The sequence below is a fragment of the Procambarus clarkii genome, chromosome 14, assembly GCF_040958095.1.
Source record: "Procambarus clarkii isolate CNS0578487 chromosome 14, FALCON_Pclarkii_2.0, whole genome shotgun sequence".
NCBI classification, from domain to species: domain Eukaryota; kingdom Metazoa; phylum Arthropoda; class Malacostraca; order Decapoda; family Cambaridae; genus Procambarus; species Procambarus clarkii.
In genome coordinates, this window is record NC_091163.1 from 11941731 (window position 1) to 11958371 (window position 16641).

The window sequence follows — 16641 nt, forward strand, 5'->3', positions numbered from 1 at the left end:
TGTTACTTTATTGCACCCTGAGCTTTATTCAAAATTCAAGAGCCTGTGACAACTAATGCTAAATCATCAGCATAGCGTAGAAATATAACACCTGTAAATGTGAAGGTCACGAGGTTTTCTCTATGGATGTTAACAAGGGCTAAGACTCCTGGTGGAGTCCCATTTTCATGTACTTGGTCGTCTGACACTTGACCTAGCAGCCTTACTCTGTCATACCTGTGACTACCATCATCTTGAAGCCATGCAAGCACCTTTCCTGGCGCCTGTTTTGCTTAATTTGAGTAAAGTTGCTTGCGGGTTGGCAAGCATGAATGTTTTTTTTTTCTAAAACAAGAAAGATCACTATAGCCGGATCACAGTTAACTGCTCCTAGTAATATTGCTATGCAGTTGGCAGAACCAACTGTACTCCTCTTGTGAAGCCAAATACGTGCTTATGCAGGTCTTCAGCTTTCCACAAAAGCCTATTTAAGATTATTCTTTCTGTGGTTTTACTAATTCATAATGTTAAATATAAGTGGAATTGGTCTGTAATTGCCAGGTTCCTTATGCTTAGAAATTAGAAATATGTTTGCTTTCTTCCAAGAGGTCAGTAGTTTGTCTTGCTGCCGAGATGTATTGATAACGCCCAATATCCCTTGTTCTCCAGCAGGACCTGCATCTTCTTGAGGTTATCTTGAGATGATTTCGGGGCTTTAGTGTCCCCGCGGCCCGGTCCTCGACAAGGCCTCCACCCCCAGGAAGCAGCCCGTGACAGCTGACTAACTCCCAGGTACCTATTTACTGCTAGGTAACAGGGGCATTCAGGGTGAAAGAAACTTTGCCCATTTGTTTCTGCCTCGTGCGGGAATCGAACCCGCGCCACAGAATTACGAGTCCTGCGCTCTATCCACCAGGCTACGAGGCCCCATGTGCGATCATTGAGTATGTAATGTTACTAGCACCTGGTGCAGTGTCCTTACCTCCTTTCTTGGGTCAGATTAGTTCTTGTTTGGTGAAGGGACAGTCTTATTCGTCACGTGTAGCTATGCTCTCATGAATGGCTGTCAACCTCTCTTGTTTTAATTGCTATTGCTGCCTTCTGACTATTGCAGGAAGCTGATAGGAAGCTGTCTTTCTGTAAATTGGACAGATGTGGGTGTTGCTACACTGTGGCCCAGGTGTGGGTGTTGCTACACTGTGGCCCAGGTGTGGGTGTTGCTACACTGTGGCCCAGGTGTGTGTGTTGCTACACTGTGGCCCAGGTGTGGGTGTTGCTACACTGTGGCCCAGGTGTGGGTGTTGCTACACTGTGTCCCAGGTGTGTGTGTTGCTACACTGTGGCCCAGGTGTGTGTGTTGCTACACTGTGGCCCAGGTGTGGGTGTTGCTACACTGTGGCCCAGGTGTGGGTGTTGCTACACTGTGTCCCAGGTGTGTGTGTTGCTACACTGTGTCCCAGGTGTGTGTGTTGCTACACTGTGGCCCAGGTGTGGGTGTTGCTACACTGTGGCCCAGGTGTGGGTGTTGCTACACTGTAGCAGCACCCAGGTGTAGTGTTGCTACACTGTAGCAGCACCCAGGAGAAGTGGAAACATCCAGGTGTAGTGTTGCTACACTGTAGCAGCACCCAGGAGAAGTGGAAACATCCAGGTGTAGTGTTGCTACACTGTAGCAGCACCCAGGAGAAGTGGAAACATCCAGGTGTAGTGTTGCTACACTGTAGCAGCACCCAGGTGTAGTGGAAACATCCAGGTGTAGTGTTGCTACACTGTAGCAGCACCCAGGAGAAGTGGAAACATCCAGGTGTAGTGTTGCTACACTGTAGCAGCACCCAGGTGTAGTGGAAACATCCAGGTGTAGTGTTGCTACACTGTAGCAGCACCCAGGAGAAGTGGAAACATCCAGGTGTAGTGTTGCTACACTGTAGCAGCACCCAGGTGTAGTGGAAACATCCAGGTGTAGTGTTGCTACACTGTAGCAGCACCCAGGAGAAGTGGAAACATCCAGGTGTAGTGTTACTGCACCTCAGTAGTGTGTTGTACACAACTGGCAGCAACAAGACACGTCCGGAGCCAGAGACTGAAGGTAAACTCAACACTTGTGGCGGTGTGGTACTTACCTTGATGCCCCAACATTGCCGCCTACAGCGTAGCCTTACCTAGAAACATAAGGAATTTGATCAGTAGTGTTTTAATCAGCTGGTGATCAGCGTTACCACTTACCTCTATCAGTTTCTTTCTTTTAAAAATATTATTTTTTGTAATAAAAGTATATAGCATTATCCAGTTGCAGCTCAACTTGTGCATGCAGTTGCTTACTCCTTTGTCTATCTTTCAGTCTTTCACATGGCAGTCTTGCATCTTATTACACTTCTCTCACATCTTAAATTAATCATTTAAGCAATTCCAGCAACCTAGTCTATCTAGGCCTGAAAACATAAATCTTAGATCTAATCAAAAATAATCCTAAGACTTGTATAGTCCACATACGTAACTATTAGCTCTAGGATACATTTAGGTCTAGATAGATAAGGTTGCCTATTTTTGTTTTAAGGTGTGCTCCTCTGGGGACAAAGACCTACTGGGGACTCATCAACAGAGAGCAGTTCTTTACAATCAAAGCTTGATTACTGGGAAAAAAAAAAACTTCACTAACTCTCCTAGCTTACTCACAATGGCACCTTGGTAGAGGAGGCTGACTTTTCTGGAAAGCAAAAGGGCTTAAAAGCAGAAAATGCAGACTTGGATTACCCTGAGAATAAAAAGCTGGCTAGCAGAACCTCAGGAAGAACATCATCTGTGCACCAAACACACTAGCACGACATAAGGCAAGATAATTATCAGGAGAAAGCACTAAGCCAGTATGACTATATAGCACTTGGAAGGGATTTGAGTACAAGGAGCTGGGACATGAAGATGGAACGAAAGAACAATTCCCACCCACTTTAACCATCAGGGATTGAATGCCAACCTGAAAATAACAGCGTTGAATGTAATTAAACATAATTGTCTTGATGAGACCAGGAGGCTCCTTGGAGCTATCCAGACTGATATGCTAATGTCAGACTTTGGCATCAGAATGAAGTTCTGTGGGCCTACTGGGGACCACGAGCCAGAACCTGACCCCCCTCAGAGAGGCATGGGGAGCAATGGCCTATAGAAACCCCCGTGTGGTTGGAAGCATTCTATGTCTGCCATCGATTGGGTCAGGCGCCCAGAAAGGTAAGCGTCCCAAAATAAATCCCTATTCTGGTGAAAATTTGGGACTAAAAGCCGAACAAGTGGATAGAACTCCCCAAAAAGAAACGAGCAAATGACCAGGATATCACACATCGCCGCGCTGCTCTCTGCGCAGCTCCTCCTCCCTGGAGGGGGTAGGGGGGAGCCCCAGAGCCCCGCCATCCACCCTTCAGTTCTGAGGCTGGACATCAAAACACACAAAAAACACCCCTCCCTCCCCCCGACCGGGAGGAGGAAAAACATCCCTCCCTCGTGAAACAACAGACAAGACAGGTTGCGAAACAGCGCAGAAGTAACATCAATACCGAAAGCAAGCTGAAGCGGCTCTGCCAGTGCCACACAATGCGAAGAGACAGTATTCGGCATAAGATGACAGTCCTGGAACAACCAAGAGAGAAAGGACAACACCACCCGAACCGAAAGCGAAGCACAACGACGAAGAGTCAAAAAGAACTGGAAGTACTGCCAGGAAACTTCATATTGTCGCCGAGACGAAGCCTGCAGGTAGGACACTAACAAGGAAGCCACCTGATCACCATAGAGATGATGATAAACTCGAGTCAAAAACACCATATGCAAAGACTCAAGGAGAATATGGAACAAGCCATGTGACACACCAGTATGATCTGCTGGGAAAGGCAGAGCCGCAGGAAAACCTTTGGGTTCGGACACCGAGCAAGTAGCGCCTGAAACCAAGGCTGGGCTGGCCACCGCGGGGCCAAGAGAACTACCCTCCCCTGGTACGTCTCGAAGCGAGTCAGGACTTGGAACAACAGCTAAACCGAGGGGAAGAGGTACAGGAACCCCCACCTCAACCAGTCCTGCCGAAAGGCATCGACCTCCACAGCCTTGCAGTTGGGAAAGGGCGTCACATATAGTGAAAGGGGCAACGACCACGCCGACTCGAAGAGGTCCACCTCAGGGCACCCAAACGTCTGGCATAGCCAATGGAAGGAGTCGGCGTCGACCGTCCATTCCGTGGACAGGGGAACGAAACGAGACAGGTCATCCGCCAAGATGTTGGACACTCCCCAAACGTGAACCGCCAGGAGAGTCAAACCTCGAGAACTCAGCAGACGAGTCACCCAAAGTGACCAGCGCCAAAAAGCCAAGAACTGCATCAACCCCCTCGGTTCAGGCAATGAACCATCGGGGAACAGTTTGAATGGAGCCGGATTGTCGATCCATGAGCGACCCGAACCCTCCGAAGAGCAAACCATACTGCCGCAAACTCCCGCACAGTGCTGTGGGCTCGACGGAAGGACGGACCCCCGCCATCCCTGGCCAGCCTGGTGAGCACTGATCACAAAGCCACAGCCGAGAGACGATGCGTCCGTGACACATCGAGCAAGGGCTCGGACAGGCGCCAAGGCACTGAACCCCGAAAAACTTGAAGAGGAAGCCAGCGATGCAGCAGCCGACGCAAGGCGCTCCCGGGGGCCGAACCCAGCAATCGCGTGAGAGGCAGAAGGGACGTCCCCGAAGGAACCAGAACAGCCAACAAAGCCAAACCCGACCCGGCGGGTAGACCATCATCGCAAAGTTCAGGCTTTGACCCGCACAGACCCTCAAGCAACCGCCGGGTGACTCGGGAGTCCCCCAGAAACAAGCGCATGTGGGACCACAGCCGTAGGAGAGACTCTGGAGGAAGAGACAAGGAAGCGGTTCGAGCTCAGTCCCCCAGGGTACTGAGCTTGCTCCAGTACTTTTTCTCATCCTCATATCGGACATAGACATGAACACAACCTATAGCACTGTATCATCCTTTGCAGATGACACTAGGATCTTCATGAGAGTAGGCAACATAGAGGACATGGCAAACCTCCAATCAGATGTAGATCAGGTCTTTCTATGAGCTACAGAAAATAATATGGTGTTTAATGAAGATAAGTTCCAGCTCATGCGCTACGGAAAAAATGAAAATATAAAAACGGAAACCACGTGCAAAACTCAGGCAAATCATAACATAGAACGAAAAGGCAATGTAAAGGATCTTGGTGCACTCATGTCGGAAGACCTTACCTTTAAAGAACATAATAAAGTAGCCGTCACAACTGCAAGAAAAATGACAGGTTGGATAACAAGAACTTTTCACACTAGAGATGCTATACCAATGATGATACTTTTCAAAATGCTTGTGCTCTCTAGAGTGGAGTACTGCTGCACAATGACAGCCCCTTTCAAAGCTGGAGAAATTGCTGACCTGGAGAGCGTGCAGAGATCCTTTACTGCTGGAATCCACTCAGTAAAGCATCTAAATTACTGGGACTGACTAAAGAGCCTAAATCTGTACTCCCTTGAGCGCAGGCGGGAGAGATACATAATAATTTACACGTGGAAAATATTAGAGGGGCTGGTCCCAAACCTGCACACAGAAATAACATCACATGAGACCAGAAGACATGGCAGGATGTGCAGAATACCCCCGTTGAAAAGCAGAGGTGCAACAGGTACTCTGAAAGAGAACTCTCAGAGAGAACTCTATCAACATCAGAGACCCGAGACTGTTCAACACGCTTCCGCTACACATAAGGGGCATAACTGGCAAACCCCTCACAGTGTTCAAAAAAGAACTGGATAAGCACCTCCAAAGGATACCTGATCAACCAGGCTGTGACTCATACGTCAGGCTGCGAGCAGCCGCGTCCAACAGCCTGGTTGATCAGTCCAGCAACCAGGAGGCCTGGTCAACGACCGGGCCATGGGGACGCTAAGCCCCGGAAGCACCTCAAGGTAACCTCAAGGTATCAGGTCTGTAGTAAAATACTGTAATGTACTCTCGTTTGACTGATTTGTGTTTTGGTCCTCGGTTGACTGATCCCTGGCAGATCAGCTATGACTTCCATGATTACAGGATGGAGTAATGTATTTTCTTATTTTTCTGCTTGATTTAGCCTTGGTTAGTTATGCATTTAATTATCATAAGGAATAAAAAATGCATAAACTGTATATATTATTGTATATTATATTACATGATATTATTGTATGATGTACTTGTATTACTTGATCAATAGAGCCACAAGTTTGGCAAAGTGTTTGATTACTTTAACCCCTAGGTGGCGCAGCTATTAATAGACAACAACACCACTGTGCGCAAGAAAACAAATTAAAAAAAAATTCCTTTTAAAATTTTAAAATGTGTTGCCTGATCATGGGAAAAAAAATATACAGTACTTGCCACTGACGAGAATCAGTTGAGAAATCTCGCCATGACGTCATCAAACTTTGCTTGCTCACGCAGTGTGCATCCCCGTGGCTTCCCATGTGGCATTCAATCAGCCGGAGTTACCCGAATTTATTCTCATGGCATTATTTACAATGTCTATGATGTATTTCATCAATTTATTTCACTCATATTGTTCAATATATTCTCACTTGATATTCTATTATAATAAATCTTGCATAAAATCAATACACTCACATATTTATGTCATAATTATCCACACAATTTGTTTTCTTTCACAGCAAATATAATATATATTAACAGAATCTTCCAACTCTAAATCCATGTTGTCCTGAGTTGTGAAGTTCAATATTTGTCATAAAACTGGAAATTTGATTCCTAATCATTCTATCAAAAACTTTCATTATGTGTGATGTTAGTGCAACTGGTCTATAATTTTTTGCCGAAGCTTTACTACCTCCCTTGTGCAGAGGAGTTATATCTGATAAGTGTTGTTGGTATCTCCTCTATATCCAGGCTCTTTCTCCAATTACACTAAGTGCTTGCACTACTGGTACTTTACATTTCTTTATGAATATTGAATTCCATGAATCAGGACCAGGAGCCGAGTGCATGGGCATGTTGTCAATTTCTTATTTTAAGTCTTCTGAGTTCATGTTAATATCAGTTATATTATTTGTAGTTTGGATGTCATTCCTAAAGCTGTCTGGATCATCAATTTTCATGTTGCTTTTTGGGGGTGCTAAACATAGTCTACATTGGACAACAAGCCACAATGTAGGACAGAAAACAGGAGATGCTTTTTCATCCATAGGGTTATAAGCCCGTGGAACCACCTACCCGCCGAAGCCATAAATGCCAAAACTCTGCTGGGTTTTAAAATACAGCTAGAAAAGATCATCAGGGCAAATGGGGGGACCTATGACAAGTTACCAGCTTCCTGTCCTCATCGAGGCCACCAATATTAGTGGCCCTCAGGTAAATACTGGCCTTTTTGAGTTTCACTAATTTCTTTGTTATCTTGTGTACCTTCAGCTGTACAAAATTAAATTTCCCATAATGTTGGAGGTTTTTTATTTTGATTTTGCATAGGTGAAAAAATATTTAGGATTTTGTATTTATCTCTTGTATAGCTGTCTGTTCCATTTCCTCAGACTCATATGAACACTTCATCAATTGCTCTATTTCTTCTATCTCTCCATTTCTTCTTATTTTCTTTGTGATAAAGTAGTCGTGTCTGTTTTCAGCATTTACATGATTTTTCCCTTCTGTACAGTCGTCTGCATTCTCTTTCTAGAGTGGTCCTCTTTTTGACCGTCCTCACAGGCACATGTTTCAAGCAGATCTTCTATGCTTCAGCTGTCAGTTGCACTATTCCCTGTATGGGAGTTTTGTCACTTAAGACTCTCCCATTGAATGTTTTGCAACTTTTATATTTTTTCCCAGTTTATCCTCTTATTGTTGAAATTTAATTGATTATTGTTGTTGTTATTTTAGATTTAGCTACTCGGAAAAATATTTCCATGTAGCACGGGCCCTTAATTGAGTTCGGTTATTCCCGATAGCCTTGTTACTGTGATATCTGGGGTCAAGTTTTAAGTGGAGGTAATTTTTCCTACTTTTCTCCCATTTCTTTTCCACCTCTGTTTTAAGCACTGGTTTTAGTCTTTTGTTTTAATAACATTACCTTGGTGGCAGATATAGATGCACAGTGTTCACTAGTGTATCCCATTCTTCAACTGCATTTCTAAGCCTTGTAATCGCTGTGGATTTTGCATTTAATGCAGCTGCCCTTGTTGGATGAATGTTGAGTTTGATACGCAGGGCTTCAGCTGCTTCACATTCCAGTAAGTAGTGTAATAGCGGCATTTCTGTATCTGTTCCACAGATATGACATTCTTTAACTATTGAATCTATTACTTCCCAGCAGCACTTGTAGTCAAGTCTGAGTCAGTGTATGACTATTGCAATGTCTTTGGATAGCTTTTTGCCAGGCTTGAAAGAGGAGTACCCAGTGGATTGTTCGTACCACATCGCATTGGGTCTGCCTACCGCTACTCTGACTCTGTGGCTACGTTTGATAATTTGGAGTATTTTCTTGATCTTGATTTGCACCTTATTCTGTAAGAAACTTGTAGGTATTTTAAACTGTACAACAGTTAAAGCAGTGGCAGTTTTTGTTAGTGAGTCTGCCTTGAATTGATTGAATAACCATTCTCACTTGTTGATCCTCTTGGACCTACTACCAGTATTAATGTTAGTTATAACTTCAATGAGCTTGTGGTTTGAGTATGTAGTATCAGAGATTGTACTGTCTCTGATTAGTTCATCATTGTTTGTAAATATCAGGTCTAGTGTGTTTTCGTTCCTAGTTGGTTCTGTAATCTGTTTGTTGAGCGAGAATCTGTTACAGAATTTCTGTAGTTCTCTGACCTGCGGTTGATTACTTCCAGGTTGGTTTCTCGCTATAATATTATTATTGTTTGCCATTCTCCATCTTAAACTTGGTAGATTGAAATCTTCAAGGAAGATAATATCTGGAGCTGGGTTTGCTTGGTTATTAAGGATATTCTCTATTTTGTGCATCTGCTCTGTGAATTCCTCAACAGTTGCATCGGGCAGTTAGTATATTAGAATAATAATTAGGTTTATTTTTACTACCTAGATTTCAAGTACCTCTACCACCTCATTGGTTGAGTTCAGGAGCTCTGTGCATACCAGTTCCTCTTTAATATACAGACCTACTCCTCCATTTGACCTAATTTCTCAATCACATCTATATAGATTTTAATTTGGAATCCAGATTTCACCATCCATAATCTTTTGAATGGGTTTCCGCGAATGCTCCAAATACTGAATTTGACTTTTCTAGAATGCCATTTATGAACTTTATTTCTTGATTTTTACTTTAGGCCTTGTATGTTTGCAAATATATATGTTTTTCCATATTGTGTGTCATTTCTGGTGGGTTAGTTAGACCAGTTAGTTCAAAATGGTATACAGGTAGAATTAGCACCATTCAAGGGTTATGGTTATTTCATGCTGCATACATGCACTGAACCTAATCTGTGTCAGCTGTGAACATCATAAATAGCTTTGTCTTCACTGATATTTGAACATTGTGCATAGTCTTTATTACAATCAGGATCGTCTATGATACTATCATCACAAAATAATATTACTGTACAGGTAGTTATTTTTATGTTTCATCATTTTTAAGTGTTGCTGTTGACACAAGCTGAACAGCAGTGTTGTTAGCTCATGCTGCATGCGCCAGCCATGGTTGCTCACTCAATATCCAGGAACACCTTCCTGGGTGTTCAATGAAAGTCAGTGCCTTCACACCCAGGAATAGTGTACATGATTTTTTTCAAAATAGCATCTGTTCACTGGAGCTCTGAGAACAACCTGTCCTCTTACACAGGATGTTACTTTTCACTCGTATGCATTACATAAAGCCAAAAATTGAAGCGGCTTTAGAGAGTGAGGTTATGTCCCGTTCTGTTTTGGGTCCTCTGGTAGGTTAGGAGAGGACACTTTAATTTGACAAATTTTCTTGACATTGGGAAACCTTAGGACGGGCTGCTGAGGAAGCTGATGTGAGCCCTGTGTACCCATGGGAGTTTTCAAATCTTACAATGTACCCTACTACTTTACATGACAAGATGTGCAGTCTGAACTTTTTTAAACTACCCCATCATATGATGGGATATGGAGTCAAAGGGTTAAAGGCAGGTGAGGTATCCAAAATAGAATGTACAGTTTACAGAAACACACTAATTTTGTTTTTATCTTCCTATATTGTTAAACTATGCCATGAACTATGCTATGCTATGCCATGAACTAAACTATGCTATGCCATGAGCATAGAATAATGTAAAAAAAAAGGTGTTGAATGTAATGAAATTTTTCTGCCTGAGAGAGCTCTAATGGCACCCTCAACTATCTTGCTGAGATGGTGCCCCCATATTGGGTCACATCAGTTATGTTTAGCCTATCAGAGACCAGAGCCAGAACCCTTGACCAGCAGACTGCCAGCTGCAACCTCTTCCACTGGAACGTATTTCCTTACTTTGGTTGCCTGCTTCCTTTAAAGCAATGATCTGAGCAATGGTTTCTTTGCTTATTTCTTTGGTGGGTGCCACAAGAACGATACAATACCACCAACACCACTGTTAACCCTTAAACTGCTCAGCATAAGGAAGGAGGGAAGCAAAAAATATTTGAATTATGTCAAAATTACTTAAAAATGTTAAACAAATCTCCAACTTATTGGCTACAGCGTCGTGAAACTTTCATTAAAATATTTTCAGAAATTCTTGAGGTTATCTTAAGGTTATCTTGAAATTGATTTTAAATGAATATTTAAAAAATAAATTGTTGATAAGAACAGCTCCTATTAACTGGAATTGATGGATAATGCAATAATAAAGAGATGCAAGCACCTGTCTGACACACAAAAAAGAAGAATAGTAGTAAGAAGTATCCACAAAGTGGATATGCAACTGGCACCTTTATTACATTGGTAATACATAATAACACAAATAATGAGTATGCATGTTAATAATATGCTCTATTTTGTTATATATTATATAAATGCATTGCCCAATATTATTATAAGTTACTTTCAACAATGTACAATTTTTTTTTTTTTAGGTTTTAAGTTTTCCTCCTTTGTTTATTACTTGAATTTGTTGTAACCTTTACATCCTGGAGAGTGCATACCCGTTCCTAACTATGTGAAGACAGAATTAAATTGGTCAACAAATAAATCAGTCATAACTCTCAGAACTTAGGACTTTAAAAAAATCCAAAAATCCAAAAATTATCCAGTATCCAAAAATCAAGTTTCTGACAGATTCTCACCATTTTTACATATAGTGTGCACAGCTGTCTGTTCTATAAGTCTTCAATATTTAATTTTATAATTATTTTTTACTTTCTTGTTTTTCAAGTTACGCTGGTATCATTTAGACAAAGTTGGAGCATTTGCCTAGTAGATTAGGCACAAAAAATTTGAAAGAGGTTTCAGAAAATGTTAAAAAGTAAGCTCAATGTCACACTTCATATGACGTTTTGTGCAGTTTAGGGGTTAATTGCAATAAAGTAATGATGCAGTCCCAATGGCGAAGTTATGACACACTCATCTGGCGTTTCTCGAGTGCTTTAGCCTGGGTTTGTATCCTGGCCGGGGAGGATTTACTTGGCGCCAATCCTTAAATGTAGCCTCTGTTCACTCAGCTGTGAATGGGTACCTGGTTGTTAGAAGATTTGGCAGGTCGTATTCAGGGGAAAATTAGGATTAAGGACTTCCCTGAAACGCTATGCATGCTAGTTGCTGTGCAAGAAAATAAGAACTCTTGTACAGTATATATAAATCAAAATAATAATAATAATATATATGGGTAGATTCTGACATTACAAAACACTGTGCAATACATTGCCACAGCTTACCAGTGCCCTAACTGCTGCTAAGTCCTATTAATTAAAAGTTAGAAATTAATTCGATGTGGGTATTGCAAGAATGAGTAGCAGCCTCCGAAATCCAAGCAATTAAGAGTACAGTACTTTCATCCTAATACTTGACATTTCTTGACTTATTGGATTGTATGACAGAACAAAGCTTTAATACAACCAAGTTATTTTGTATTTACTTTACTTTAGCTTCATTATAAAGTAACTCACCTTTAGTGAGACACTTTATGGCAAATTCCTTAAACACTTTAACTGTTTAGATAAATTAACATTAATGATCCTTGGAATGCTGAATATGATCAGATAGTATCCCGAAATAGAAAGTCTTCTGTAATTGGATGCAATCATATCCTTAGATGCATTAACTAGTTGATAGTCTATTAACCACACATCTGATATGGTGCAAAAAAATTTTTATTAATGCACAAGAGGGTAACTAAGGCATTCATGATTTTTTTCCAAAATGGCAAATGATTACCATTTTGATTGCCCGGTTCTCGACCAGGCCTCCTTTTTGTTACATACTCCCAGGAAGCAACCCGTAGCAGTTGTCTAACTTCCAGGTACCTATTTACTGCTAGGTAACAGGGGCATTAGGATGAAAGAAACATTTTTCCCATTTGTTTCTGCCTCCACCAGGGATCGAACCCGGAGCCTCAGGACTACAGCTTTGGTGGACTGCAGCAGTCATTACCACAATCTTATTATCTTCAAAAAGGAAAACTAAGATTTTTCATAATTTAAAAACTACAGAACTCGATAAAGCATTTTTGGGCACGAGCACCCACACGAAAGTTGTATAATTAGCGAAACAACATACTACGAATCCTATTTACAGCCGAAAGTACTGTTTCAAAAAATACCAACATACCTTAAGTGTGAAACTGACGAGAGATGATATTCCGCTGGGAAGAGAGATGTTGTGGGGATGGAAGCAGCTACAACACGGGACCTTATGTATCTCGGTCGTTCCCTTGTAAAGGGAAAAACTCGAAGCCTGGAGGCTATACGTTTACTGTTGGCGATAAAAAACAAGCAGGTTGACAGCTGCTTGGCACTGTTAGATAAGCACACAGAGAACGTAAACAAGCCAGGCACCCGGGTGGAGCGTCAGGTCCGCCGCGTGTTGTTGACAGCGGTTAGTCTCAAGAGATGTTGGTACTCGGCCACTGTTGCCAACTCAATTTTCAGTTTTACGTCCAGAATTGTCATGAAAAACACCTGAAAAGATCTAGATTTTGAAAATATACATCTCAATATATCTTACGTATTACTAATCCTCCAGTATAATTAATGAAAATATAGAAAAAGCTGGGTAGAGCACAAGAACATCGTCCAATATTCGTGAGTGTATAAATATGAAAAGTACATAGAAAGTCATCTCTAACATCCTAGGATCTAAACAACAATCACATAACAATCAGATAAAACAAACTTGCAACAAACTTAGAAACGGCAACTGAATTTAATAGCTTCTTTTCGTCAATTGGTGCTAACCTTACCACAAAAATCTTAGTGACCCAGACACAAGTTATCAAACAGTCGAGAAGCGAATAATTATAAGTCCCTGCAAGTTTGGCTTCCGTTCCCAAAGGATTACTAATGATGCCATTATTTATCTGTTTAATATAATCTACACAACCCTTGACAAAAATGAGTTCCTAATTGGCCTCTTCATTGATCTGAGAAAGGCCTTTGATACTGTAAACCATAACTACCTCATACTTAAACTTCAGCACTATGGTATCCGAGGCCTTGCCCTGAACTATAATCGTTCCTATCTTAGTGACAGACACCAATATGTAGCCATCAATAACATAACCTCCCCCCACTCTATCATTAACAGTAGGGGTTCCACAGGACAGCATCTTAGGACCCTCTTATTTCTTGTATACATCAATGATTTGCCAAATGTTTCTAACATTCTTAAACCTATACTATTTGCTGACGATACTATTTTCATCTATTCTGACCCCCAACCCCCAAACACTCAATAATATTGGAAATAATGAATTAAAAAAGTCTACTCATGAATGTCAACCAACAAAGTCATATTAACACAAAAAACATCTACTACATTTTGTTTGGTTGTAAATCTTTAACTGAAATTCAACTTCAGATGACAATTTTAACATTTGGCAATAAAAATGAGGAAAAGTTCTTTGGCCTATATATAGACAAGAGACTGAACTTCAGCATGGGAGACATCTCCCGTCACGCAGGGTGCAGTCGCACCTCCACAGATCTCCAGTATCAGCTCTTGATACTGGTAATGGCTCAAAAGGGCCACCACTTACGGGCTATGCATGCCCGTGCCACCTTTTGGGTGGCTTAATCTTCATCAATCAATCAACTTCAGCACGCACATATATTGCATTGCCAAAAAAAGTATCAAAAGCAGTCGGTATACACTCTAATATCAGATATTATGTTCCCTACTCTGCTCTCCTCTCATTATACTACGCGCTAATCTATCCCTATCTTACATATGGTATCTGTGCAAGGGGTTCAACCACTGCAAATTACCTCAAGCCCATCATCACTCAGCAAAAGTCTGCTACCAGAACTACAGGAAACTTTGCCTTTCGACAACACAACCTCTCTGTTTAAGTCCCTTAACATGCTAAACATGCACTCGCTCCACACATTCTCATGTGCTATATACATGTACAAAACTTTGTTCTTCAATGTTAATCTTGATCTGAAACTTTTCAATGATAGGTGTAATAGAACCCATGAGCACGACACCAGAAATAAATATATCTTTGATATTCCCAGTCAAACTAAATCTGTGCAAACACTCCGTGAAAATAAAATCAACCAGTCTATGGAACTTCCTCTCTAATGAATTAAACAAAATGTCCAACCTATGCCTTATTCAAAAGCAAAACCAAAACGTACTTAATTTCATCCTCATTGTTTCCTACCTGATGCTTCAAACTTTTAATGTATCTTGTACTACCCTCTTCCCCAATATTAGTACTTTAGACATATATCTTCACCAGTGTAATCACCTCTGTCAATTTATAATGTTATATTGTAGTTATATGTTGATATACATTTTGCTACACGTGTTATACCTTTTCATCTTACCTGATATGTTAGATTAAGGACCTACTCGAAACGCTACGTGTGTTAGTGGCTTTGCAAGAATGTAAAAAAAAATCTTATGTAATCTCACATACCCATTGTACCTTTTTGTAAATAAAAATTATTATTATTATTATTATAAGTAGTTACAGAGCTCAAAGTACCTAATACCATTTGGTCTGAAATCATTGACAATAGGGTTATCACAGACATAGTGTTGGAAAGTATTTACCTGTAATTACCTGAGTGACAGGTAAGCTCATCCAAATCATGAGTAATTTGGATGAGCTAAGATGTTTACATTGTGGCTTGTCGAGCGTGAAACATTGAATTGTATTGATGTGGTGCTGTGTGAGGTGAATTATCTGTTTGAATAAGGTTCTATAGCACACAAGGTGTTTAAGGCTTCATGATGCACACAGTCTGTAAAGCTTTCCTCTGTGAAGATGACTGGGAGGATATCACTGCTTGCTGTAGATCTACTCAAAGAGTAGATCTAGTAGGCAGGTGATATTTGTGTGGCAATCTCGTGTCTCTATTGACACGTGGTTTGTCTTGGTGGTCATGTTGGCCAGGACCTATTTTCAAAGTTGGAGTCTCGGAGGATGGTCGGTGTGGTTTGAAAGACATGGGTGGTTGCTGTAGTCGGAGGGCTACTTGTTCAATTTTGTTTAGTGTGGGAGTTCTGTGTGGGTGGACTACGCGTTTTCTGTGGTGGTTGAAGAGGTGCTGGCTGTTCGTGCAGGGGAAACTCCTATATGTTAGGAGCTTCTGTAACCGCATGCATTTCAATTAAAACAAAAGACACTCTCGGGTCTGCATCAGGTTAAGTTAGGCTAGAATCGGTTGGGTTCCTATTATATAATGGTAGCTTCCGTAACCTCGGCTACCAAAGTGGATATCCTCCAATATTTTTTCTAGAATTAGGGGGGTATAATTATATTACCATTCTGCGATGAAATTGATAGGAATCGGACATTTTTTTCTAAAGAGAGGAGAGGCTGGAAAAGACGATAATCACGATATATATATATATATATATATATATATATATATATATATATATATATATATATATATATATATATATATATATATATATATATATATATATATATAAATATATATATATATATATATATATATATATGGTGAAGATATATTTCAATATATATAAATATTGAAATATATATATATATATATATATATATATATATATATATATATATATATATATATATATATATATATATATATATATATGTCGTACCTAATAGCCAGAACGCACTTCTCAGCCTACTATGCAAGGCCCGATTTGCCTAATAAGCCAAGATTTCATGAACTAATTGTTTTTCGACTACCTAACCTACCTAACCTAACCTAACCTAACTTTTTCGGCAACCTAACCTAACCTAACCTATAAAGATAGGTTAGGTTAGGTTAGGTAGGGTTGGTTAGGTTTGGTCATATATGTACGTTAATTTTAACTCCAATAAAAAAAAATTGACCTCATACATAATGAAATGGGTAGCTTTATCATTTGATAAGAAAAAAATTAGAGAAAATATATTCATTCAGGAAAACTTGGCTTATTAGGCAAATCGGGCCTTGCATAGTAGGCCAAAAAGTGCGTTCTGGCTACTAGGTACGACATATATATATATATATATATA

The 16641-nt window shown here is 40.7% G+C and overlaps 1 protein-coding gene across 3 annotated transcripts in view; it reads right to left on the minus strand.

Annotated features, from left to right (window-relative positions):
* The window catches only part of LOC123771567 (Dihydrouridine synthase 1), a 171918-nt gene that overhangs the window by 126560 nt on the left and 28717 nt on the right, over positions 1-16641 (minus strand). For all 3 annotated transcript variants that reach the window (XM_069324394.1, XM_069324393.1, XM_045764179.2), the window contains exon 2: positions 12750-13099. The gene's annotated coding sequence lies outside the window, so the exon portion shown is untranslated. The remainder of the gene's footprint in view (positions 1-12749; positions 13100-16641) is intronic.